The sequence below is a fragment of the Pelecanus crispus genome, chromosome 10 (assembly GCF_030463565.1).
Source record: "Pelecanus crispus isolate bPelCri1 chromosome 10, bPelCri1.pri, whole genome shotgun sequence".
Lineage (NCBI taxonomy): Eukaryota > Metazoa > Chordata > Aves > Pelecaniformes > Pelecanidae > Pelecanus > Pelecanus crispus.
Genome location: NC_134652.1, coordinates 26,149,830 through 26,176,403, shown reverse-complemented (window position 1 = coordinate 26,176,403; position 26,574 = coordinate 26,149,830). Strand labels below are relative to the sequence as shown.

The window sequence follows — 26,574 nt, the reverse complement described above, 5'->3', positions numbered from 1 at the left end:
CAGAGCCAGCAGTTTTGCTTAACTCACTTAAGCATAAAGATTCAAGGCTCTGAGCCTCTGCCCTCAACACCATCAATTCTAGTCCCACCTGAAATTTAAAATACTAAAGCGATTGTGGTGAATTTCTGGGAGTCAGTCTTTCTGGCTGAATGGTTGTCTTTTTGATGGAGAAGGGCAGTTGTCCCTGAGGGGAAGGGTAATAGTAGGATTTTGTCTTATCCTTTTAAGTCAGACTAACCACATGCTGCTGAGTCAGCCATACATACAAGCAGACAGCAATCATAACGTTGTTGCTCAAGTCTACCTTTCCCAGGAGCACTGCCAGATGCAAAATAACAGCTAATGTCACTAAAGTGATGTTCTAGGTTGAATACATTAGGAGATCAACCCAATGTTTTTATAATAGTGGAACATTATGGTTTAAGATGAAAGAGCTAGAGAGGCTACCACACTAAAAGAAAAAAAGTATCAAAAGGAAAAAAAATATAAAACTAATGCACATATATACTTAAAAGGTACTGCAATATTCTACCTCAAGTTGCAGAGAAGTTGTGATTGTTAACAAATAAATTATTTTACTTGAAGGCTACTATTTTTAATAACAATCAGTAGAGAAAGTATGATCCTCTGTAGAGTAACTGATTTCCCACATTTTATACGTGCAGGCATATGTTACATATGTGAAAAATATATCAGCTTATGCTTTTTAAATACACAGTTCACTTGATTGATCATTTTTTCTATATTATACTAGAGGTAAACTTTGGAGTAAGCAAACATACCCGTTTAGAGGCCAAACTTCTGAAATACATTGTGCCAGGGCACGCTGGCTGTTGCTAGGTTTATGCAACTTCCATAGCAACTGCAGCCATAATATAAAGAGCTTCTCAAAGAGGTAACTTTACATAAGGTCAACAAGTCCCCTGACAAAAATTTTATATAGTGCTTAATCTTAGACATACAGCCAAACCTTTGTTCTCTTCACAACCCTTAGGCAAAAAAAGCTAATGAGAATCACAGACAACATATTAAATGATGGTATTTTCAGTACAGCTGGGATTCCATTCTATAAACAATTTTAAAACTATTACCCAACAATGTATTGCGATAAAAAGCTGACAAGGTCTTGCTCAACAATCAGTTACTGGCATGGTTTTGCTACTAGGGGTGAAAGATTTTCTTAAACGCCTACAGTGATTTTTCAGGTGCTTCTATAAACATGTTGCTGTCACTTATAATCAGTGGGATACTTCCTTCTGTTGAATGTTAAAATTAATAAAATCTTGAGAATCAAAATAGCAACAAATACCATAATCAAATTCTTCCATGCCTTATAACAGTATTATTCTACAGCAGAAGTAGGCTTATTTCCCTTAAACACAATATATGAAAAAAATGTTTTTCCAATCCACTGAAAAAAAGAAAGAAAGAAAAAAAAAAAAGAATTCTAACTGGTAACTGGTATCTTGGCGGGGGGTGGGGGGGAGTATTTCCTCATATTGGCCCAACTTAAAACTAAACTTACTAAAACACCAGACAAAAACCTCACCAAACCCCAGAGGTTTACCCTTTTTCTACAAAGCAAACTTAGTCCATATGCTTACAGACCATTTTGATTTAAAGCAAAAGAAGCAGCATTCAAAACTTGTTCCAGAACACTTCCTAAAATATTGTGCACTACTTGGTAGGGAAATTCTATCTTGTGTTGTCTAATCAATATGCTATCAAAGAGAAGTTTAACTGCAATTCTACTCAAAATAACTAGGTAAAAAATGGCAGGTTCAGTCAATAGGTCTGCTATCCATGCTTGCTTAAAATTCTGTCATCTTGGTTCTTCATGGGCCTTTTCCCTGTTAGAAATACTAAATTAAAGGATGGATATAGAAAGCAGAAAACAAATATAACCACTCTACTCCTTCCTCATCGAGGATATGGAGCATCTGTGTGCAAGACTTCATCACAAATGGAGCACTAACAGTTTTTTTCCCCAGTGAAATAATGAAGGAAAAGTATTTATAATTTTTATCACATTCCTCTTATATAAAATCTTCTTTAACATAGTCACTTCTATAGTTGGACAGGAGGAAATACACTAAGTGCACACCTAAAAACCAACAACCCTTAAACTGCTGCATGCATCTAAATTTGTCCTAACAGTCAGAGCCTTAGACACATGTTCCATGGGTATTTTTATCCAATTGAAGCCTTGAAACAATATTCAATACAATCAAAAGAACTTGGAACAATTACAGAAAACAAATTACTTTCATTTTCAAAGCAGACAAAATGTAAAACAAAAAATGTGAAGCCAGGAACTTTGGAGGGTCAGGGAAAGAATGTTAAGTTTCTATCATCTCTGCAAAATTTTTATCCCCTTCAAAGGTTTTGAAAGTATGTTAATATCCTAATTTGCAAATCCGTTCTATCACATCTGCTTCTCATATTAAGCTCTTCTTCCAAGCCTACAGTAGCTACTCGCATTTGGCCTACAGAAACATAACACCTGGCTCTATAACCTAAGAGGCTATACCTCCAAGAGAACCAACAATGAACTGTCTTGTCAAAAGGTCTTTACTGGCACTACCCCACTATGCAAGAAAGCTAACAGACAGATGCAAGAGTAACTTTTATGCTAACGAAGCTGACCTGTTGTAAGAAAAATAACCACAGATGAGTAAAACTCTCCTGGCTGATAAATAACAGTGATTTACCCACCACCAATGCAATGCAAAGCCACTGCGTATTAATGTCTTGGTCCAAGCTAAGGCAAATAATAAGCAAACTTCTGCTTGATTTAACACTGTAAACTCCCCTTTAAGAGGAGTTTTTAATTGAATTCACAGTTAGCACTTCCCCAAAAAAGTCTGGGGGATGTAGGTGGCTAGGAGGAGAATCTATTGATTTTGGCTGTTGCCCCTTTCTTGAAAGTAATACTGGTTTACCATTCTTGGACAGTGTGATAACATGCAGGAAAAGGAAGAGCATATCACAAGAGCAAGTTGTGAAAGGGACAGAAAATAAGGGAGTTCTCTTCCCAGTCCATCACTCTGATCCTGAGCCTCAACATTCATTCTTTTGGGTGACAAAAAGTCTAACACATACAGCAGTCCAGCACCTCTTCTCTCCCTGAAGTCCATGAGCTTACCTCACTTCAGCAGATAAAACTGACTTACGAACTCCAGAAGCAAGCTCTCCTCCTCAGATCCGAGAAACAGAAACCGAACAGGTCCATGACACTGCTGACTGCTAATGAAAAGGACAGAAGCGAGACAGCACTCCAAGATAAAGATACGCATATATTCCTATAGCAAGAGAAACGATAACTCCGTTTGAGCCATAGCCCTCAGTACAGTTGTTGCATTTTCTTTTAGTAGAAACAAAAGGATTACATTTCATGCCATCAATCCTTCAAAGCTATACTTGTCTTTTCATTAAACAGTAAATGCATTTACCTCAAATATTTTCAGATAAAAATCTCTAGTGATCCTGAAATGTTAAGCTGTTCAATCCCCCACAGCCTTGACAATTCTGCAAAATTACTTAATGCAACGGCTAGAGGCCTCCATAGCAGGGCCGGTTCCTCCCAAAGGATGGCTCCCCTCCCCAGCTGGGATGCAGTTCTCTCTGGGAATACTTCATGACATCTATCTCTAAAATTATTCAGGTCAGTTCCACTTAGAAGAGAGTGTTAAGAACACCTGAAGAGCACCAAGCTAACACACCAGAAGACTGCACACATTGCTTTTTATACACTAACATCTCACAACTTTTACAGTGTTGAGTAACTTGCCTTCCACATTCCAGAGATGTGAAAGCACCTCAGCACTTCATACACTGGTTACATTACTTGCATCTGAAACCACCTTTTTTTCTCCCCCCTTATTAAACTAAATTTGTTTTGGTTGTGTGGGAGAGGCCAGTTCCAGCTGTAGTTGTACTCTTAACATCACTATAAAGCAGTGCCATGCAATAGCTCTTTAATGTCAACCATAACCTTCATAAATGGGTTTGTAACGAGAAACCCTTGTTTGCCATACAGTAGGTATGATTGATGCTATATGAGTGAAGTGAAGCCACAGTGACCATCTCAATAACATGAACAGCTGCCAAATATTCATTTAGCAGAATGAGTTTAAAAAACTTTGAGCAGATTGCTTTCACAAGGCTGCTTTCAACAAAAGGAAACATAATTAACGAGCTAATATCAGCATGTGTCTGGCTAAGCTAATGAATATCAAATTACACAGAAACCTGTATAAATCATCATTATCCTGAATTTTAATTGAACTTGCAATTAAACATGACAAATTTTATATACACTAAACCTTTAATTTATACTTTCAAATAAGAAATAATTTATCATTTTTAGTATTTCATAGTTAATTTCCCAATATGTACACTTCTAATTAACAAGGACAGACAGGCATTTTAAAAAAAAAAAAAAAAGCCAACCTGCTGAATAGCTCCGTTGGTTACAACAACTTTCAACAGATTATAATCAGGGGCCAAAAACTTACAGCAGTGCAGCAATCCACTGCTTCTGCAAAACATATTTAATTTCAAACTCATCCTTTGAATAGTACATGCAGCTAGAAGAGAACTGGGCTGCAGCAATGTCTACATGGTAATTTGAAATCAGGGTTAGGTTTCTGCAAAAGAAACAATAGTTTTTGAACAAATTCATAGTTTTAACTTTGTAATGCTCCATTTATACAGTTTGTTAATCTTACTATCATTGTGGACTAGAGCTGTCACCATACAAAATACTGCTTCTTGACAAAAGAATATCTTATTCATTATCTAGTTTAATCTTAATTATAAATTCCCTCATTTATGACCATCCCCTTTTGCTTATCTTCAGTATATACTAGTGATAACCTCAAGAATGGGATTCCCTCCCCACCTCCTAATACTCATACGCCCGTTACATGTTTTTTCTGTTTGTTTCATCACAATATTAATGCAGTTTTTATACATTTCTAAATAGAAAAATTTGACTCACTGAAAATATTGGGTCTTACAGCTGTGACTCTGAAGTTAGAGACAGAAGCAGCTGCATTGCTATAAGCACTCACAAAGTTTTGCTAGCACAGCTAACTCAGCTGGAAGAGTAGGAGGAAAAAAAATACCATGACAGCCGTGTCAGTGAAACCTGTGGTATAGACATGGTCCGGATGGCATGACAATGCATTTGTTCAAGGAGGTTCAACAACACTAGATGAAAACACCCCTCCTTCTGGTATATCTTGCTCTCCCGTAGGAAACTCTGCCAGCAGACTTATGCCAGCACAACTGGCAAGACACTGCCCTAGCACAGGCACGCCCCCAGCTAGGAAAGGCTACGCACAACTAGATGGCACTCACACTGAAAATGTGGTCAAACTCCAACTGCAATTTGTATCTATCTCGACACAGTGAAGACTTGAACACTTTCAGATAGAAGTCTCACTGAAAGCTCAAGGTAGGCAATACAACAGATTAGAGGAAGTATTCTGTACTCAATATTTTTAAAACTTGCATTCATTCGGTTTGCTAGCAAGTTTGAACACTATTCGTCCTTCAAAAGCAGATGGATCTTTCAAAACCCTTATTAAAAAGAACAGTCTTTGTTGTGCAATTTGCTGAACCTTCAAGACAATGTACATTGTCGAGTCCCACTGTCTTTTTCCATTAGCTTGCCAACCACAGCAATGAAACAACTGGGGAGAAAAGGAGGAAACTAAAAGAAACTGAAAGCTTTTTCCACTAGGAAACAGCTTTAGGAATTCAGCTGAAGCAGTTGATTAATTCCCACAGCAAATGAGATCAACAGCTTTCATATTTACAGCACTCAGCACTTAAGAGTGACATCTCTGATTTAATGAGCAGCAGAATCAGGAATATAACAGACAATTTCCATTACCACTGTTAATTACGGTAAACATGTTTTGGTGCTTCTTGCAGTCCTTGCTTTTCCTCAAGCCACCCATATAGCTCTATTCTTTTCTTTTTCTCCACTATTCTGCCTTCTCTCATAGGCATTGTAGTACCTGGCTATGTTTGTGATTTTTTGAGCACTTAAGAATGAACCTATCTGCCACGGCCTTGCTGACTGAATGAGACCTGGAGATCCTAGAAGTAGCTCAAGTGTTTCCAGACCACTTGAAAAAAAACCTCTCTCATGCAGCTCAGCAGGATTTCATTCTTGTACATCCATTTCCCCAAAATGCTTTTAGAAATGCAAAGCAAATAACACAAGAAATAGCAGGGAGTGAGGGATCTCCCATAGTTCTCTACCTAGTTGGTACAGCTCCACAAATTACTTAATCCCTAACAGAAATCAGAGACAAAAAGCAATTAATCAGTAGAGTAGTATCCATCTCTGGTTAGAGCTTCCTAAATACTGAGATATTGTTGCAGCTCTGCCACTGCCTAACTGTATGATCTTCAATAACTACTCTGCCTCTCTGTCTCCCCATTTATCCTCTTGGAAAGAAGCATACTGATACTTAACTCACCCACCAATTTTTTTCTCCTCCACTAATAAATCCTTCTGCAGACCATTTGCACATTTTTGCTCCCATACTTCCCCATTCAATCCCCATGCAGGGCCCTCACCTTTCTGACATCACTCCTTCCGCAAACACAGATTCTAGTCAGCAAAAATAACATTGCCTACCCATCACCAAGAACAAATAAATGAAATAAACTCAGACATAATTCTCCTCTGGGTTTTCCTAGCGCAATTTTGCATTGTCTGTCTACTTAGATTACAAGCCCCTCAGAGCAAGGACATGTTGTCTTGTTTGACTTGTACAGCTCTGAGCATACTGTTTGCACATAAATAATATTAACAGCAATGATAATACTGGTTTGGCCAGTCTCAATACACATGAAAATGAGGCAGTAAGTGCTTCTATTTTTTCTTTTTCCCTTTTACATAAGGAAATGTCATATTTCTTCTCATTTTTCAGGGACTTGCACACCTGATAGAACTGCATATACCAAGGCTCTGAATGTTTAATGCTTTTGCTGAAAAGCACTACGTGTTCATGCAGGAGAAGCAGCAGGACAAATATTTTCACACATTATCAGACAGCTGAGTGAAACAGGCTCCACCAGAATTTACAACTGAAGGCTACCAGAATTTACAACTTGTGAAATTGTGGCTGTCTGTATTTTCTCATTACAGTGTGCTTGCCAGAGATAGAGAAGGCACGCTTTTTTCCCCCCTATTTTTTCTTTCCTTTTCTTTTTTTTTTTTTTTTTTGCCATCTACTGTCTCACTACTTCCTAGTTAAACCTTGTCTCAAGTTATCAACACTCTCTGGAGAGATAAGCTTCTTCTCACTTACAACCTGTCACTAATAATCGAACTTTCAAGACTCCATCTCGAAAAGAGACTACTGGAGGCACACAGGTCACAGGAATTAACTGCCACCAGTCCTTGCAGAAAACTAAGCTCATCAATCTATAGCTTCTCGTCATAATTAGAATAACGGCTTCGAAAATTTGGGCTGATGTTGACTCGGTCTTATGCCACAAAGACCGCTGATTAAAATCTTGGTGTGAAAGTTAATGGTAAGTGCTGGTGGCGTTGTCGTGGCGACAGGGACACACAATTCCCTTGCCGTGACATTTTCAATGTCCTGCAGAAGAAAAACTGTCCTCTTTAGTGTGGCACTGTATGAAGCTTATTTATGGCTACAGGGCTTGCTGGATTGATGACTGTCGTAACACACTGTCAAATCCTTTACTGACACATTCATTTTTTGAGCCCCTGGTGTGGCAGAAATAAAACACAACAAAAATGTGGAAGTATTATTTATCAGTTTCTGTTTGAGTAAATAGTGGATGAAATAAATTTGGTATATTTTTGTACCCAGATGTGCATACATCTCCCTACATTTATTAAATACATTAGAAACAAAAAGTATTTAATGCACTTGAAGATTCCCTTACAGTTTTGGACTGCAGTTTTGTGATAGATTTTTAACAGACAAAACCCCAAAACAACTAGTGCAGTCAACAAAGCTTTAAGAATACAGCTTTGCTTACACTGTGTTCATAACAAAATATAGTGTATTGCACACTTGGCATTGAAGTTTAAGAGCTCACATCAGAACTGGCCTCCTGTTTGTTTTAATACTGAATTTCAGATAGGCAGGCTGAGGTTTCAGTGACCCTACTGAAGTAGCATGCTCCAACATTAATGTCTTCAGCTATTATTTTTATTACTTTTTGAAATGAGGTGCTACTTCTGTCTCCTCTTTCAGATAATCTTTGTTCCCCACACTTCATATAGAGTGAACATTATTCATTAACTTTAATTTTGTTAACTTCCTGCAGCTTTTACCATCTGCACTGATCAACCATTACAAGAATATCACTCTGGATTGCAACAAGTGAATTTATGGTCAGATCATCATCATAGAGAGATCCAAACGTATGTCTTAAATCTCTGCATTGCACACACTCAGAAGTTTCTGGATACAGATTTTTTCCATACTGATCACTATTTCAGGAATCATGCTTACTTTAGCTTCCAGGTTCAAAATTATTAAAAGAGGATTCCTCTGCTTCTAAACTCAAAAGCACCTATCTGTCAGGGGGGAAGTCCGAGATAATTTACTCCCTCCTGGTATTACAAAAAGAAAACAAACTCACTGTCCTTTTCTCTTACTTCTTGCCAATAGGCTCCTCCTGCCTCTATTTTAGAAATATTTGCGGCATCTCTTCTAATAAAAAATCCTGGAGGTGTCAAAGAGAGGTGTCAAAATAGCACACTGCCTTTTCACTATACTTAAATACAAAGGGAGCAAGCAAAGGGTTGTTGTCCTTATCCAGTAACTGGAACTCCATCAACGTTATCCAGAGGTATAGCACAAGACGCAGAGAAACTTCCACATGTAAAAGGAAATCCCTGCAATCTACTTTTTGCAAAAGGCTGTCCAAACTCAGGTATCTCACCCAAGGCCAGGTATAGAAAGCATAAGTAGGATGCCTGAGACACCAATTGCACAGCACGGACTATACCCTACATACACTCAGAGCTTATTGTCTTGGCAGACAGGAGGATATATTAATAAGTGAAGATAGGGATCACTCATCATTCAAGGGCCACTTCTCAGCATTCTCTGCAGCCCCATGTATATACAGACAGGTTGCTTCCAGGAATAGAAGAAATTCAAACCCTGATGGCCACCAATTTAAAAATTTGGTGACTGAACTTGATTAGGTCTAGGTATAATTTGAAAGGAATATGATAGTTACATGGAAGCTCTTCAATCCTCAGAAGCTGACTTATCTTGCCTACCATCTATGTACTTCCTCCCACTCATCCCCAATTCCACATCATTCCCACTACACAACATGCCCAACCAACGCACATACTTTCCAATCTCCTGTGAAAATTCCTTAATGTCATCAGGAGTGCTCTCTTCTTTAATTGACTTTAATATATTAATTCAGACTTGGAAATTCTCTTAGCATGTTTACATGGAAGTGTCTTCAAATCTGGGCCAAATTAAATCATTGCTTCTCTCAAAATTCGGTGTTTGTCAGTTTTAATAATTGTTTTACTGCCAGTACTTTGAATCTTCTCTGGTTTTATATTATTTGAGATTACAGCTTCAGATTTTGGGCTTTATAAAGGTAAAAGAGCTTACATCTCTTCTTTAATCTAGGATCTGTTAACTCCTAGCACACTACCAATGCTCAAAGTCCCATCAGTAATTAAAGTGTGTGAATTAAAACGTGCAAGTTTGTCAAGACACTTATGGATCTTTAAACGAATGCTATAATTTCCTCCACAAAACATTATGAAATAATTTTAGTCAAAGAAATTAAGATGCGATTCTTCAAAGCTATCAAAAAAAAGGGGTTCCTATTTTAATAAAATTCATCCTTCAAATTTCTGAGGAAGCTTTGGAATGTTTGAGCTAATACTGGACCATATTAATATATAATATGGTTCAGAATTATTTTAATTTCTCTGTTGCAGCATTCAACCCTTCAAGTCAATATACAGCAAAATAAATCCACCCCTCAACAGTTTCAAGTTCCAAACATTGACATCATCCATACTTGATTTATTCAGGTAATCACCATGCTAATTACAATTGGCTGTATTACCATATAGCACAGCAGTAAAAATCTTGCCGTTGTTAAATTACTCCAGTAATCTTGTGTACATAGTTTTGCCTCCAAGTAAACCAAATGCTTTATTCTCTTCATTTGTAGTGCTGTTTTTATGTTGATACCTGGACATTATTTTGCCTCTTCTATAAAATAAAAGCGAGTTAAAGTACCTACAGAAATGAACTGTCCTACTAGCGAGAGCCTCGATCTTGGACAAAGGATGCATCAGTCAATGATCTTTTCACATATCAAGTTCCATCAGCTAAGCTCCCATCTATTACAGAAGTTTTGAGCATAACTACTGGAGGTACAATTTACTCAATCTTTCAAATCTTGATAACCACATTTTTTGGTTGGTTGTTTGTTAACACAGCAGCAAAGAAATTGCAGGAATAGTTTTGAAAAGTGAAACTTGAATTCTGTTTCAGCTTCTTATTGAAAAGGAGTAGCCTATAACAGGACAACACTGGTCAAGACATAGACGTTTTCTCAACTTTTTCAAAGAGAAAATTTCACAATGTGAGTTGCAAATGTGGACGCAAGTCTCAGTGATGTCAAAAATGGGTCTCTTCTGTGGGTTTTTTAACAGCTTGAAGTAGCGCCATACCACAATGACAGCGTGATGCCGAAATGTCTGCTCAATGAATTGAAACAGCACAACACTCCCTAGCACTGACTCAGCTAGAAATACTAATTTGCACAGGTCCCAAACTATTGTTCATGGACAATAACCAAAGGTCTGGTGTCCCAGTCATACATCCATGTTAGCAAGAATTTGAAATAATTAAAACTCAAATACATTAAACATCTACTTTTTAAACCCTGTCTTCAAATGCACAGGTTTTGATCGGCTCCATTTTGTATTATAAAAAAATAAAAGTTGTAAACTTGGCATTCATTGGTTCAGATTTGGATTTCATTGTGTTAAGTGAGTGGGCTTCCAATCACATCCCTGCAACCTACCTGTGCTGCTCCCTGCAGTTATAAATGGTGTAATTACAAAGCAAAATTAATATAACAGAAGTTGTGATCAATTATTCCTTTGTCTACTCTGTAAACAATACACAGATTTCAGGTCAATATATCTAGTAAATGCTGCAGAGTTTCATGTAAAGATTTGTGACAAAATGTCAGCCTTTAATTTTCTTTGCTTTGTCAGTTCGCAACTCAAACTTATTATGTGAAAATGTTTTTTAAGGAGGGGGAAGTTTAGTGTGCTAAAATGGTTATAAAATATAGTTTATACCCTTCTTATGCCTGATGAAAAAGCTGTGTACACCACATGGAAACTCTGGGTGACTAAACAGATTGTCAAATATAAAAAAAAAAAAAAAAAACGAAACTCTAGCAGTCAGTTTTAATTTTTTCATGGCCATCAGCTTTTCTTGTCCTATTAGTTACCATAATAGCAACACAATGTTGAGGAAAATACCAGAAGCTTTCATTAGAACCATTAACATAATTTGATAACTGATGGTATTTGATTTCTGACTTTTGAACTTTGACTTAAAGCTTGGTGCAAGATGTAATCTCACTGATTGGATGTCTTTTTAAAATACAAACACTTCATGTTACGTTGCTTTGTTAACTGTAATTAATGTTCACATTTGTCACAAATTATATTATTTAAAAAAGAAGCAATAATGATGAAAGATGTGACAATGTTAAACCCATGTCGTCTTCCCCCAAATGATTAAGTCCTAATTTAAGGATTTCTCAAAATAAACTGAAGTCATGCATGCAGTAATGGATATATACAAATAAGAACTTTTCAATAAAGTATTCATGGTTTTGCTTAACTTAAAAGATTGGCACTAAATGAATCTATGTCAGATGCTTGAGACCTATGTTCAGGACGTTCTACTTACAATACAGAATTCAACAGTGTTTTCCTGATCTTTAAATACAAAGGCAAAAAAGTAAGGAGAACTTTTTCAGTTCCTATCTCTACTGGTGTGACTAGGGATTTTTCAGAGACTGATAGAAGCTTCCCCTCTGCCCACAGTTCTTACAATCATAAACTTGCTCTGCTCCCTCAGCATTTGGCCACATCGGGGTTAGAGCTTGAGCTAGTAAGCCTTGCCTCCTGGGAGGCCTCCTCAGTCTGGTACCTGATCTGCACCGTGCTGCCTGCACAGGTAAGACGCTTCTAGTAAATCTTCCAACCGTAGGCAGTTTTCTCTCATAACCAGGCTCAAGAAGCTCATGCCCATCCGCAGATCACAATGTGGATGTGTCCAGGTCAATTATTGCAAATCATGCGCCTCTCCAGTATGGCAAGCAAAGGAATGCAATGTAAATAAAAACAGGATGGCTCCGCTTTTGAAAATTATTTATAGTATTAACAAATGAGTGAGTAAGGTTGGGGGGGAGGGTGGGGAGGAAGGCTTTATAGTTAAATTGGTCAGGTTAAGGACCTGAAAGGGACTTTAATGTACAAAATGTTCTATGTGCATACAGCGCAATTGGCCTGCAACAATAATCATATATAATGTATCATCTATGTCATATCAATGACCCTCTCTGTAGGCACTGTGTACAATCACACAGATGCTTTGAATGTACATTTATGAGATCTTTATTAGTAATATAAATCCTACATCTCTACAGTTGCATTGAAACAAATGCAAAGGAATACACACTATATTCTTACAAAGATTCCAGTTTGGTTCACTGGGGACTGTAAAAATAAAGGCTCAAATTCAGACTCCTTGGCAAAATTGTAAATGTCAGAAATATTCAAAATTTACAAAACTTTATAGCATACTAATCTACAATGCTATGGAGGAAGGGAAAAGGTGAAAAAGGAGCAGGAGGATGTGGCTTTTTTTTTTTTTTAGTCAGAGATCACATTTTCAGCTAGCCTTGAAAAATATATGAAAAAGAATTTTGTGATATTGATGCATCATTAGGATGTATTAATCCTTCAAAAGTGAGGAGGGCTTATAAAATTTTTAAGAAACTTTATACATAATATCCTTATTCTTCTAAACAAATAGCAATTCAGTAGGCTTAGAAAGTACTGAAGTCAAAACAAAAGTATTTATTTTTTTAAAGGAAATTTTTATTTCTAATTTCCAAGATTCAGATAACAAAAATGAGTAAACTACTCTTGCATCCAACAAATATAAACAAAAGGCAAGAGGGAAGAGATTTTCCACACCTCACCCATCTTCATATATACAGCCCATCCGTCCAAAGGTAACATTAAAACCAACCTTTTCCAGATTTCTTAGGGTGGAATTTAAGGTTCCTGTGTTTCAACAGGAATATCTTCCACCAGGAATTTGTACTTCTAGAAAATCCTCTCTGAAAATACCTGATGTAAGGGCAGGGCTCTTATTTGCCTTAGATTTGGAATGTCTATCATGAATTTAAGTGGCAGTCAGGCAGAGGACAGAAATTTAAGTTTTGTAGTCCATCACGGTAAAATCTTTCCTCCACAGTGTATGGTCAGAGAAAAAAAGGCTCAAACCCCATTTTTTAAATTACAAAAGGATTCCAACACACAGGGCTGAAGTCTAGTCACAGAAACATGCTAGCTGTTGGTGCCATGTCCCGTGAAGTGGGCAGTGACACAGAACTGTGCAGCTGTTCTTTGTCTTCATGATTGCTGCCATATTGTCTCCTCTGCAGTTGATGTAAGAGTATAAAATGTGATCATGCATGCCACTATTCAAAAATAATTAATTTCCCATGCATAGAACACATTCACTGCAAAGATAAAATATCCTTTGGATTCCCCTTCGTAAGGTAAGGCATATTCTGCTTAAAAGTTCTTTCAACTTCCTGGCAGAATCAACCTCTCTTAAGTCTCAATACAGTATTAATCGTGATAAGAATTTCCTTACATTTACTGTAACACTGTTTGCTACAGGATGAATACATTTCAATTTTTTCTACTGCAAAGCTTTAATTCCTAGAATTTGTAAGACACATTAACCTGTCGCAGAACTCAAATTTTGCAACAAACATTGCTTTTCCTTTAATTTTTTTCTCATAAACACAATTGAGGGAGAGACGAAAGAAGCATTAAAACTGTATTTATATCATAGAAGACTGCAGAAGGAAACACATAATGCAGAGGAAATTCATTGAGAGATTTATAAGAAAGCACAGTCCATGCCAATAATGTCCTTGTTTGTGACTCAGCACACCAAGAAACTTACAGAAATATTTTTTAAAAAAATTAAACAAACAGGTTTGGAATCTGGACACCAACAAACAATAAGAAGTATGGATGGGTATTAAGAAAACTGACAGCTTAGTACACTACACACTATTAGAACATATACAATACGTGCTGATACTCTGTTGTGTTAAGGCTCCACTCAGCACAGTGGTGAAGAGAGCAAGCTCATCTCTCGGTGGTAGTTTACTAGGTTAAGATTCATAGGTTGTCTATACCTTAAAATACACAATTAAGTGTGATTATCTTAGCTTTCAGCTTTGTCTCATAACCAAAAGAGCACTAAACAGCTAGGGCACTGGAATATCTGCTCACCCATGAATTGACTGTTTTCTTGAGTCATCAGTGTATACTTGAGCCAGGGGAATGATTTCTAGTACAAGATTAAGATAGGAACAATATCTGTTATTGGACCACTGAGTTACCAGATCTCCATCAAAAACCTATCAGGAAAGTTAAATCTCAAGGAAGCATGGGATGCTCTTCGTTATAGGAAATCAGGATCCCGAAAGAATGTCGCACTACTAAAACAACATTATGTGGTATTGCAAACAAAATACACATGAAGTTGTCACAAAAAATTGAACGGTACTTCTTACCTATACATTCATGCGCTCAAAGATATGCAGTGTGCCTCCCAAACATTTATGAACATAATCGGAAAAGTATCCTGGATGGACACAATTTTCGAGTACTGCAAAACTGGTATCGCATAGAAATTACTTCAGTTATTCACAAAGTCCCTAATATCCCCATACAGGCAATGTACACAACATCATCCAAACAGACACAAGAACAGAGTATATCTTGCCACCTAGATAAATAATCTAGAAGATACGGAAGCAAAAAAACTCATGGAGTTAAAAAGCTTACACATAGTTCATTCTAATATATCAGTTGTGAAGACGTGCAGAAAAAAGCCCCAACATTGTCCTAATGCCTGAATGCAAAGCTGTGAATGAACCAGAGGATATATTCTGTCCCTAAGTGGTAGAAGACACTATCACTATTCTACCATACCAAAGAAAAAGAGGCTATTAAACATAATGCATAAAATAATATTTAGCAGGGAAATCAGGGTAATTACTTCACAAAAAGGACATTCAGTCAAGTTCTAAACCATTGCTCTGAATTGAGAATTACTTATGTCTAAGTTAAATCAAGTAAAACTTCCTAAGCACTCCCTTACAGAACACCTGAAAATAACAGGAGGAACTACCTAATTCATCATGCTCTGTTCTGTTAAAACCAGTGAATTTCAGGAGGTTTTGAGATTATCTTTCTTGTTTGCAAATTCAGTCTATTTACTGCAGGAATATAAACATAGTTTGGTTCTATACAAGCTCTGAAATGAGCATTCAGGTTAGCATGTGTAAATCAGATTAGAAACCAGTACAACCAAGGCTCAGGAACAGACTCCACTGGGCACTGTATAAACACAACAGAAAAACAAAGGCCATTAAAGATTTTTGAGTCATACAGTTTTCAGTAAGGAAAATCGAGCAGTGAGGTGTGTCCAACTATCATATACTTAAAGCAAAGGAATGACTCGCACTTGACATACTAAAAAAGGCTGAAACAAAAACCAAGAAAACGTTCACAAAAGGATAGTACAGCACTGCTAAGGAAGAACAAATACAAAAATGCACTGTCCTATCTATTTCTTTGCTATGTTATAAAGCTGGATAGCATATCTTTAAATGTTGCTTATTAGAAGCATGCCAAATCATTCTCCATCACTTCCCAGACCCAACATTGATAACATATTTCTTCATCTTGAGTGGCAGAAATTATTTTGCAAAAGTAAGAAGAGAGTCTGACAGCTGTTCCTTTTGTGATCCTCTAAGTAGCAGCACAACATAATATGAAGCTCCTAGATAGGTACAGTTTTCTACATGCTATGATTCTAAGTGTCCCATTCAGACAAGATGATGGTACGCACATTGGCATAAGAGAAATAAAAGTAAATTGTAATGTAAGATTGTCACAGGATCAATGTCTTGTACCTTAAAATTGAGCATTTTGGCTCTGCTTCAGCATTCATCAGCCAGAACCTATTATCCTACGACAATATTCCATTTTACTGATATCTGTTCATTATAAAATATATATATTTACAGTATTTGGAAGGGGATTTTTAATGCTGTGAATGCCCTTTAAAAGGAGACTATTTTAACATTATAGATTCCAAATGACTAGTCAAGATACTCAATTCCCTGTTTAAATCTTTAAATATACTTTGGTATTCCTTATTTCAATAGACTTTCTAATGCCTGTTCCTTTACTGTTTAAATATATATTACAACATAAAATGAGAACAGTCTTCATTAACTCCTTGCACTTGGGAAACTCACCTTTTTATGATATTAGATTCAGTCATTTATCACAATGCATTACCAGTAACCAAGAAAAGTGACAATAATATTTATGTATGACACTATATTTGAACTTTTCAGGTTTTGAAGAAGTCTAAGGGAGTTGGGTATCCCAACATATTAAATTTGAAAATCCTAACTCTGAGACTGGAATAACAAACACATTACATTCTACCCATGTCCACCACATATTCCAAGTCTCAACCTCAGTTGGTTACCTCATAAAAAGGCCTTTACAAAAAAATTATTATCGACAGAAATCTTGTGTTATTGAGAGATCCTTTTCATCTTGAAGAACTCAATAGGAAAAATAGAGCTTTTTTTGCTCTTTTTTTAAGAAAAAAAAATCTTTATTTAGGCAGTATATATAAGGAGAATTTTAAGTAGTAACAAAAGCAGTGAGGTCTAAAAACTGTACAGAGAAAATACCTAGTAGCATCTGAGATTGAGCACGATATTATCAGTGTCAGCATACTGATGACCCAGATGGTATTTGTATGTTTGAAGTATGACATCTTTACTCCTCTGTCATCCAACACAAGTAATTAACAATAATCAAGTGGGTGTTAATTGGATATAATGGAACAATCTCCAGTCAGCCTGAGCCTACTATTTGCCTCTTACTAGTAATTATGAACACTAAGTACTCACGCTAATCTCCTTCTTCTCACTGAAGCCAAACAGAGGTGCAGTATTTACTCAGCTGATAGCTTGTTTTGTCTGCAATTTAGTCTGTTTTAAGCCAAGAAACTCATAATTTGCAGAGCCGTCACCAGCTGCCAGCATCACACAAAAGAATGCAAGGCCCTAGATGACAGCAATTCAGTATATATCATCCAGAAAAAAAAGGATAATTATTAAACAAACTGACCTGTTACAACCACAGCAGCAACAACACCTGGACACATAAATACTGAAAACTATCCATTTGTGCAACATCTGATAAATTCACATTTCAGATCCGTATTTCTCACGCAGAAAATATGCTGTTTAAACAGAAAACATCCAAAGCTGCTATTCTTTTTCTATGAAAGACTGCAACAACCCTTTTGCTGATAGGAAAGTGGTGAACAATCTCAGCCACATCACTGTAGAATGTGTTTGGCTGTTTGATTACTATTACTTTAGCAAATTGAAAGTATCTTATCAAGAGTGACCATTAGAAACATATTACCAGCCATTAAGCAGATGGTTAGATGTTTAAAATAGCTTTTACATAGTAATAGAATCCAGAGTAGTCAGCCTTATTTATCGTTATTAAGGGCAAAAAGGAAAAAAATAAAAACAATGAAGAATATTTTTTTTGCGGTAAAGGGGGCATTTTTCAGTGGTTTTGCAAGAACATTACATAACTAATGCACGAATCAGAGAATTCATTACAACACTTAAAGCACACTTAAATGCTGTTAAGTTCATTTCCCTTGTAAAAAAAAAAAAATCTTCCCATCATTGTAAGAATTTGATTGATTCAACATATCAAAACATGCAAAAAGGTAGCACACCAGATTAGGCAAAACAGTTTTGGGGACAGCTTTTAAGAATTATTGTTTGCATGATCTAATCCATCCCAAACCCCAAACTTCCCTTGATTTAAGAGGGATTAAATTGGTTTGTGCTGAGACAGATTTCCCCCCCACACCATGTTACACGTAGATGTCATCACTATGTCAATAACTAAGATGTGCATTGATTTACAGAAATGATACACTATTTGGAATACAATTACTGATTGATGCAGAAGGCCAGAAATACAGACCATTAGGTACCATTATATTATTGATTTCATGTTTAAATTTGGGAAAAATCACTCTATGCATGATGAGAAGCTTGTAATTTTCCTGTGTCAATTCACATCTGCAGTTGGGGCTTCAACTTACACAGTTTAGATAGGAAATAGAATTATATGGAGCTTTTAAATCAAATACCACAAAGCAAACCGCAAAGAAAATGACGATAAACTTGCACTACTTTAACATGAATAATATTCAAACATTCTAGTGGCACCTCATAATTCTTTACTGAAAAGAAGTATCCTACCCATGAAATACAGGTAAGTTTAGCTATATCAACTACAATTTTCATAAATAAAACCAATACTTTGCAGCCATCATATCTACCCTTTTCCCATTATGGAGTTAAATGAGTGTTACAAGTTCAAATCATAATTTCCCTGATGTTTTCTTTTAAAGTAATTTCTTTCAAAACTCACCCAAAAACCAACCTTAGGTAATTCTTTTCACACTTCTCCCAAACAATATGTGTATTTTTGAGTCCAAAGTTTTCTTTCTTAAGTCCTCTTCAAATTTATTTTCGGATTCTACCTCCACAGATTTCTAGTCAACCTTCTGTCATGACCTCCAGAGAACAATCAAGTAGAGTCCATCCGGTGAACTCATACTGCTGAGAGACACGTGAAACACTTCTGTGGGCATGCTATTTAGAGAAACAGCATTTTTACCCGTTAAGCAGAAGCACAAAGTGCTACCAGAACAAAAGATTAATTCATAAAGGCCAGATTACTATTCCAGCTACTCTTTATCACACAATCTTTAGGAAAAAGAATTAGGGAGAGTTGCCATGGTTGCACCAGTATTACTAGACTAGAAATGACCAGCATGATTCAAAACTACACGACTTACCTTTCTGGACAGTGCACTAGCTGGTATGGGATCTGCTAAGACTATGGTGCACTTTCCATTTCTCCTTTTCTAATAATATCACTGTCCTGAGAGGGAACAGGAAGAGAGGCAGTCGGGATTAAATACCCAACTCACTGTAACACAACAACAACGGAAGGAAGGGAATGAGAAAAAGGGAAAAGCATTCACCTGAGGGGACAGGAAGTGCAAAAACTTGAAGTAGTATTTATATAATTTCTTATAGTCTTTCATATAAGAGCATTCTGTGATTGTTGGGTTGGTTTCTAAAGAAAGAACACAGGTGGAGCGATTTCGATCAAATGACAGTTTCATTTAGGATATACCCATCTGCAGCACCTTATTTTGATTAGTTCTAATGTGAACTAGCTTTACAATCATGCACTTTTCAGTTTGCCAGCTGTTTTGGATCCCACTCTGAAGTGCCTCATTCATCTTATACATGGTAGAGGGTATTCCCATTTGGCACCTACATTAGCATTTGGTACTGCACAGGAGGCACTTAAAAAGTAGCTATTTCAGTCACTGTACTGTATCCATTACTGAATGGCTACTCCAACAGCCTAAACTTCTTTTTTTTTTTTTGGCGGGCAACAGAACTGTCAGTGTTTATTCACTATGTTTGCAAGCTTCAGCAATGAAGTAGCTGAAGTAAATTCTGCTTTAGCTTCTTCTTTCTCTCTAGAAATTTGTCCCCTGGGCAGGGCACACACACACACAGAAAATACTCAAAAAAAACCCACCAGTAAAGACTAGGTGCTTTTCTAAATAGCATTTTGGGTTAAGCCAGACAGGACAGAAATATTTCCCAGCTGAAAAGCCAAACTAAGTTTAGAACTTAAGGCAGAAGTAACTCTCCGTCAAGTGCATCATCACCAGAAAACAATTCTTAGCTCATCAATCTGCTGAACCAAAATGCTTGTTAAAGTCACAATGCATCAATATCCATCAGAAGGTATCTATTAAATACCTTGGTGCCATCTATGTCATCCATGATTTAACTTCTGATATGACTGCTTTAAACAACTCAATACTTTGAGATAAACACTGCGACAATAGTATACAATACATAACATATACTATATAAACTATACAAATGTCTTTTCCACCTCATCTAAAAATCTTGTAAAATATATTAAGTGGTTTTCTAGCCACCAAAATTGCATTTAGCATACCAGTAGCTTTGCTAGAGAAAACCAAGTATTTCTAGTGGAAATATCAATTGTCGATAATTGCCTACGGATAGAGTTTAAAAAGAACTGGAAGAGTTCAAGAGATACTTAACATTAACTGAATTAGTAATATACAGAAAATCAGCCACCGTGCTCTACTTTCAAATCTATCAACTAGTATACTGCCAGAACGCACCCTGGAGTCTTTCAAACTTCTGAGGTCCTTGCCCCAAACTAGCACATACACAAAAAAGCCTATAGCCAAAAATAAAGGACACGATTCTAAGCAGATGACACAATAGCATAAAGTATTGTCCTGACTGAGCTGCAGTCACATGCGTGTGGAAGACCACCTCTCTGCGAGGCACAGACACCTCTTTCAGCCCCATCAGTCTCTTACCCATAGCAGTTAAGAATCTGCAGAGGTAGTGTAACAGAAACAGGAATTCAACAGGAAATCAGAGACCTCGGTTGCATTTCCACTCAAAGTTTAAATTTGTTCTTTCTTCTTTTTGCTCCTCCCACCTTTCTTCTACCCCTAGAAATGAGGGAACACAACTGTGTGCAACTAATCTATAGGAACTACAGGCTGAAGCCAGAGACATACTGTACCAGTGTAATTATAGCCTAATCTGGGTTCCCTGTTTTACCCTAATTTGCAGCTCTAGGAAAGGACAGAAGAAAATTTGTGTACCTATATGGAGCAAAATTGGGCTCCACATTGTCAGGTGTATTTGGAATGGTTTCAGGACAACAGCTTACCTGATAAAGATGAACTCCTGCTTTGGTTTCATTTGATAATATAGCACATTTGCTATATTTTTTGCAGTAACTTCAAGGTAAATATGAAATAGGGAAAAATACAAAAAATAGGTAGAAAATACAGGTTGATTTTTTTACTACATCTTTTCAGGAAAATAAAATTTAAACACATTATTTTCTTGATATTTCATTCCTTTTCAAACAAAATTAAATGTCACATAGGAAAACAATTCTAAGTGTTATTTGTTAAAAAAAAAACACACAGGTTTTCCACATGACATGTTTTAGTCACATGCAAAAAATACTCATCCAATCTTGAAACAAATCACCTCTTGGCTCAGAACATAAAACACTTGAGATTGCTAAGAACACCTGGGTATCTCTTAATGTACACTATCATGCCATTTAGATACAAGCTTAAATGAACACAGATCAAATATGGAAATGATCCATATACATGAATGACTATCCCTCCACCTTGTGAAAACCAAAATCCTGACGTTATTGCTATCCCACTTTAAAGAAACCTGTCAGGACTCTCACTGGCACTGTGAAAAGCAACATGAGTGGCAGAAATTTTGATTGATGTCACTGCCTGCCTGTCAAGTGAAACAAGCAGGGCCAACCTAATCATGTTATATTAGTGGATATAGACATGATATTTTTGTGTTATAGATATGCACGTAGAGCGTGCATGCACAGAATCACAAGCATATAAACATACCTTTCAAATAATACTATGTATCAGACAAAGTGTATTATTATCAAACTCTTAAACAATGCCTGTAGGTTTGGGGTGGGCTTTTTTCCTTTTACTCCTGTAATCATATGCAAGTAAACTTGATGGATTCTCAAGACTTTGCAGTAGACCTTCCATGTATTTTCTGGAGGCTTGATTCGTTAGTTTTCTTTTTGCATTGGTATACTGAACTAGATAATTTATACTCTGAATCTAGAGTGAAAATGATGCAACCACCTTTTCTAGATAACAGACTAATATACAGATTTGAATATACAGTCAGACTATCTTCTGATAATAAGCTCAATAAATTTTAAAAAGTGAGAATATCTGAAGACAACAGACCTTCGTAAGAAGGTCACAGAAAAAAGAAATCTTATCAGGCAAAGTGTGCAAACCAAGAAAATGTCTATTTCAAACATGAAACTGGAATCTGACTACTACTGTCCGATCATTCATCACTGAAATACTTGCTCAGTTGATACCCCTGTTGACTGATAAGTAGAAGAATCAATAAGAAGCATCTCCACACTACCAAAAATGATGCAGATAGTCCAGGTCTCAGATTATCTGAGAAAAAAAAAGGTATCTTAAGAATATCTAAAAATCAAGATACTTAAACATCATATGAGAATAGTATAATAAATAAGGGGAAAAAAAAAACCCAAACCCACACAAAACAAATCCCCTCTCACCCCACCCCACATAAATTTGAACTAACCTGGGCACAAAAATACTTGCCAAAAGCAGCCAGAGCTACATTTCAGCTGGAAGGAGGTAAGTCTCTGAGATCCCATGCCTAAGGCTCTAACTGACAGAATGCTTTTTGTATGTTTTTATACCCTGTGTTCAAAATCAAACAAATACAGGGCCCTTTGGTCACTGCATGGCTACAGAGTTCACAATAACAAATGTGCAGAAACGATTTCAACTGCATGGAAAAATCTATTTTATTCTATATACTCCAAGTTATGAACTATGATTTTATTTTTTTTTTAACCTGGGCCCTAATCAATACTAAATCTAAATGTCCATTTTGTATTTACTGTACAAAACCTGTTCCATAGGCCTGAGAGAAAAATCTCATCTTTGGGATTTACATAATGTTAAATAAAAGAAATTGCATTTCATGTTTTCATCAGATATACTTCCCTTTCTTTGTCTTTGAACACAAAATAGAAATAGGCTTAATGCTCAATTTTCTTAATTTTGAGCCTGGTACTGAAAGGTACTCAAGTATTTTTCTCTTACACTAAGGCAGTCAGATGGACCAATATCTTTAACAGGACTAAGCCTCATTTTTTTCATGTTTTACCTAAACTATAATCAAACTTAGAACGAGGGAAGAACAGCACAGGCTGGGAGTGAGGGTTTAGTTCCTTGGCATAGGTTGCATCCCCACCTCCACTGGCATTTAATCTTGAGCCTTGAAACTTGACAAAGAGATAGTATCAATGCACATCCTGAATAAATTGCAACAATATGTATTATACAATGACTGCACACTCATTAGACAGTCAATTTAAAAGAATTTGCTCTCACATTTTAATGCAACCTAAGTATATACATACACAATCCCTATCTAGCCATATAGAAGTAGTTACTTGCACATAATCCAGGTGAGCCTTGGAAAGGACCGCAAGACAATGCAGAAGGCATCTACTGAAATAAATTTGCTTACATATACATAAGCAATACTCATATACTATACTTACGAATACAGCCCAGACAACTCTAGCCTGGCTAAACAACTGGCCCTCTCAAGCCTGATCTGCTCAATGACTTAACCTAAAGCAGCCAGCTCCCAATTTGCTCATTTCATGAAGGAACTGTGCAGGTTCTGCATGACCCCTGTTTTTCCAATCTTGGATGTGAATTTTGCTAGCTTTGAAAACGTTTCAGGGCTTACACAGAAATTTGTAAAATGTCAGCTTGAAAATTTTAATTGACTTATTAGCAATATCTCTTCTTTGAATGACCTTTTAGTCCTCCTTATAACATATCACCTACTTTTACTACCTTCTCACTGACAGCTTTTAATATATTCCTTCCTAGTAGATGATATCATCTGTCCTTGGATGGAATTAACTAAAGCACTACACATTTAAAAGCTGACATTAATCCATATCCACAGATTTTTAACAGCTGCTGGGATAAATATTGTGTTTCCATGCATTAGGTTTTATATAACAATGACTAGTAGAAATAAATTGAGATTAAATATACACTGGCAACATCAAAGCCAAAGAGAAAAAACACTCAGCTGATAAATGCAGTGTTTTAGTGGCTGCATATATCAATGACTAAAAATACTTACTATAATTAGCAAGAATAATTCAGTTATAGCATAAACATAAGGTATATTTTGTTACTGTGGCATTGTTATATCTCTTGATAATCACATTTATAAAAAAAACTTCAGTGAAGAGAGCACTGGTTCAAGACTCAGATAATATAGCAACTATTACAGCGTCACATTTCTTTTGCAAATTATGTATTTAGGTTTGCACCCATAAACAGACGAGTAATCAAGGGCCCTGGATAGAGCAGGGATGAACACTTGAAGTGGTGCACAGGGAGGTAGCACTACATCTTATTGTAAGCAGTAACTGAACAGAATTCCCTGTGAACCAGTGTCAAAATTCACCATTTGTCAAAGTGAAAAACATACAATTCAATAGAAGACCTCCCTCTCCTTTCCCTTTGTCTATCAAAAGAAAATATATATCATTAAATTAATAAGAAACATTTGCAATGAACTTGAACATGTTTGTAAGAGAATTCTTGAAAGTGAACAATGACTTTCACCAGAGCCTGTTAGTAGCCTCCAGAACTGTTAATTACTAGTCTAGAGTCAATAATAATAAGCTAGGGTCTGTTAGCCCTGTGCAAATATTTCTGAAAATAACAATATTAATCTTCCTCAATACATGTACAAAGCAATTCATAGAAGTTGGCTGGACCAGCACAGGGTCTGAGTTTCAGTTCTAAATTAGATATTCCGGTCTGATTTTTTATTTTAGGTTAAAAAAAACATAGCTCTACCTGAAATTAACTATGATTGGGAATCAGACAATCAAAATATTTACTAACATAGCAGGGAGTGCTTAGCTAAGGTTAAGGGTGTACTATCCTCTCAGACAGAGCTATACCTGTTAGCAAAGACACGGGTGCAGAAAACGTCTGAAAGAGGGCAATGTGGTTTTGTGTTTGACAAGCAGATTAAATAAATATATGTTCCCCTGAGCTTGATGCGAAGTTGTGGTAAGGAGTAAATATTTGTCTATTTTTCTCCGTAGTTATCATTTTACAGTTAATATGTAGTTGTGTATGTGCTAACATCTTTAAAACGCAGGTTGGGAACTTAAGGCCAGACTTAACATACCAGGGTATGGTACACACACCACCAGTAACAGTTATTGTGAGCTATATTCTACTTTAACTTAACTCAATAGGCACTTTTAAAGAACTCAGAGATCAGATTGCAAAGGTGCAATAGGAAGATTAAAATCTGACCCTGTAACTGTAAACTAACACTTCTCTTTGCTGACATGTAAGGCAGAATTCAATTATCACCCCTCTCAAAGCTGCAGTACTAATAGAAAATAAAAAGAATAAAAAGATAAATTTTTGTCACTAAAGGTCAGCAGATGATACTTTGAATACACCAGAAAACAAGTGTATATAAAGCCATCATATGATTTTATAGACATTTCTCAGCCTAAAATTTAACTTTTAAGCAAAGAGTGCATCCAGACTACTTGTTGGGGATACAGGAGAAAGACTGTTTAAAGAATTTATAAGTAATCCATAATATTTACAAGAAAATGAAAGTTTGGGACTATTCATCATTGTAGCATGCAAGTTACACGGCTATCTTTATGCATAAAGTTTGGGGGTTTTCTTTGCTATTCTTTTCCATTCTGTTTTTGTTCCGTGCGTACGTGAGTTTCTTAGATATTCTGTTTTAAGAAGTTGTGGCATTTGGGGTTGGGGTTTTTTTGTTTGTGTTTGGTTTTTTGTTTTGTTTTGATTTTTAACTAAAGAGGATCAGAACCTTAATGCTCCCCCCTTCAGCAAGAGCACCTCATTGCTCTTTGTAGAGCTTGCTTTCAGACATAAGATTCTTTTGTTCTGTCAGTTCCACATTAATTATCGAATCTTATAACTCTGAAAGTTCAGAAAGAATATAAAATTTCTTAAAACTTAACTCACACAGGAGTTTTCAGTAAAGCTGCTGAAAGGTTCTTGCTACGCTTTTCATCCATAATTGCTTACTACAAGATCACAAAGTAAGAAGTAGTAACATAAAATTGAAAGAAATGGATTGATACCCCAATTAATTTACAGATCCTAATTTACAGTTCAGTGAACTTGACTGAAAATACTGTAAATTTTGTAACAACTGAATGAACTTCTTTTGCTATGCTAAATATTCTGAAAGCAATTTTACACATCTATAGCATTTAATATGGTTAGGATATGCTAGGTCTACATTTAGCAGATTAAAAAAATGCAAACCATTAACTGCCACCGTTCTATTCATTTAATTCTGATGTTT

At 36.3% G+C, this 26,574-nt stretch overlaps 1 protein-coding gene across 2 annotated transcripts in view; it reads right to left on the bottom strand.

Annotated features, from left to right (window-relative positions):
- Window positions 1–26,574, bottom strand: part of LRMDA (leucine rich melanocyte differentiation associated) — a 690,354-nt gene that overhangs the window by 396,945 nt on the left and 266,835 nt on the right. The gene's annotated exons all lie outside the window — the stretch shown is intronic.